Here is a 2,774-nt window from a genome sequence, read left to right on the forward strand (position 1 = left end):
GAGCTACGAGACAAGACAACAGCAACTCGGCCGTGTGGAACGTGAGCAGTCTGACCGTGTGGGACGCAGAGCCCAAGTGCTATATAAACTTCAGGGCAGATCCTAAGCAGTGCGATAAACCTCTAAACCTCATCATTTACAGTAAGTTCTTAAATACTCTTTACACCAGAAGATTTTCGGAATGATACATTTTTACTATATGATGAAAATTGTTCCTTAAATACCATGATGCTTGCTTTTCTGCTTTTTGAAGAATCCAGAAAGGGGACATCTTATCCCAGGCCAGTCACTGTAATCTGTAATAAACACCCTAATTAAATAGGCTCAGCAGTTATTATTGCTGCCTCGTGGATCCCTAGCTCTGGGTTCAAGTCTTGTAACCAGTCATTGTCAATGTGACATGTACACGTTCCCCCCATGTCTGGGTGGACATTCCTCCTAGTATTCCAGTTCTCCTCCCACATGAATAAAAGTGTGAAAGTTAGGTTGATTGGCAATTCCAAATCGGTCCCAGTGTGCGTGTGTGTGTGTGTGTGAGGGGGGTTTGTGATGGACTGGGACCCCATCTTGGGAGGTTTACTGCCTTGCAACTGGGGTTCAGGCCCTCCATGTCACTGAACTGGTTTAGGCAGGTTTTGAAAATCTCGCTATATGTAAAATTCTAAGGTCTTTGTGTCACAAGATTTCTCACAAAGTACTGGGGCTGGAACATTGATCTTGGTCTTGATCAGAAACTTATGACTTGATACATATGGGTATTGCAAAAAATGAGAGGGAGTGGCATCCACACCAAACTGACCTGAACTACAGGGCTATTCAAGGCAAAGTGAGAGGCGAACAAAGTCACATGGTTGAAAGAAAAAAAAGTTCAGCAACGTCTGCTAAGCGTCAAGCAAATCACAGAGGCCAATGACGTGATGTGGAAGACTGTAATCGGAAGAAAAAGAAAGGCAGCACCATCTGCTGAGCGTCATGGGTGGGATGCAGAATGTGAGAATAAGAAAGAGGGAGTTTTGACTGAAAGTTTATGACCTGATGTGTTCAGAATTCATAATGAAATTTAAGTGTTGTATTTATGGGTCATGAAATATGATGAACAACTCTGTAATAGGAAAAAGAAAAAGAACACCGGCGACATTTGCTGATCGTCCAGCCCATCATACAAGGTGCTTAAGGAAGAGCAGCTGAGTAGCTGACCAACATGAAGGCTCATGTGAGACAAAATCCAGGATACAGAATGACAAAGAACACCATAATATGAAAAAGAAGAGCAGCAGCACCTGTTGAGCATCAAGTGCAGGATACAGAACACAGGAACAACAAAGATATGAGAAATTCATGCATCGCAGAAGATGATTAAGTGATGAAAACCAAGAAAGAATAAACTGACAGAACATGGATATGTTCTGGAAATTCAAAATATTATGTGGCTACTTTACTGGTGAGTTAAAAGTTATTTGTACTTAAAGCATGGTCCTCGCAAGCCCATCTATCGATAATCCTCCACGGCGCAGTACATACCTGTTCAATTGCAGTATTGTATTTAACAATCATAGAGCGTGACAAATAACTCTGAAGTAGGAAAAAGTAAAAAGACCAGCGACATTCTGCTGAGCATCAAGCACATCACAGAAGGCACTTAAAGATAGAGAATTGCACAAAGGCTCATGGGAAAGCACCACTTACGAGCGTTACATCACCCATGTGACCACTGTGAAGCAACACCAGTTGAGTGTCAAGCATGTCACAGAAAGTACTTAAGACAGAGCAAGCAGACACAAAGACTCGAAGGCAGGCAAGACAAAATCCAGCCTGCAGAAAGCAAGTATGACAACAAGAGAGAAATTCACGCTGGTAGAGGAGCACGACTTAAAAAAGTAGCATCACCAATGTGATCACTGTGAAACTGTATTTATTTTGTACGGTGTAAACAAAAGAATATGTTGTCAAAATTGAACAGTTCTGCTTGCTCTATATAATCTACCTTCATGTAAGGACCACAGGTCCATGTGTTTCACTTGTGCTTAAATATCTTCTTAATGAGCGATCCTGTCAAAGCAGTTTAAGGTGACTCTGGTCTCTGGTCAGCCTTCTCTGTGCTCACTCACCCATTTTGAGGTTCCACTCTTGATGATTTTTTCAGATCCTATTTATATCCACCTGCTCATAAATGCATTTTCATAATTTTATTCTAGAAAGCTCCATGAGTTCCAGTTTATGGTGGCATCTCTGATCTGCCTTCTCTATGCTCACTCACCCCTTTTTGGAGATTCTGTTCTTGACAATTTTCACAGATCAGTGCTCATAATTTTATTCCAGAAGGCTCCATCAGCTCCAAAGTTGTTTTACTCTGAGGTGCACAAACCTTAGATTAGATCTTCTGAATTTAATTATTAATGTGAAGACCCTGCCCATTTACAGTATGTTGACTGCAGATAATTCAACAGGTTTAGCACTTTATGCATCCTGTGTGCATTTTGTGAATACCAAATGATGGCTCAGACTAGATCTGATATCATTTGGCCGCCGCCCATCCAGTGGCTCCCTGAGATGACCATCTCCACCTATTTTTCTACAGTTGCCCATTTCACTTTTGAGAGCAAGTCTCCACTTTTCACTTCTTGATTTTTTTTTTTAGGTAACACACTGACTGTCAATTGTATAAATATTTGTTTTGTTACACAGAACTTCCAGATAAAGTCTCCATTGAAGTTCCTAAAAGGATGGCAGCTAACAAACCCTACAACATGACTTGCCAAGTGCAAAGCGTGGCA

Source organism: Polypterus senegalus, chromosome 12 (genome assembly GCF_016835505.1).
Source record: "Polypterus senegalus isolate Bchr_013 chromosome 12, ASM1683550v1, whole genome shotgun sequence".
NCBI lineage: Eukaryota > Metazoa > Chordata > Cladistia > Polypteriformes > Polypteridae > Polypterus > Polypterus senegalus.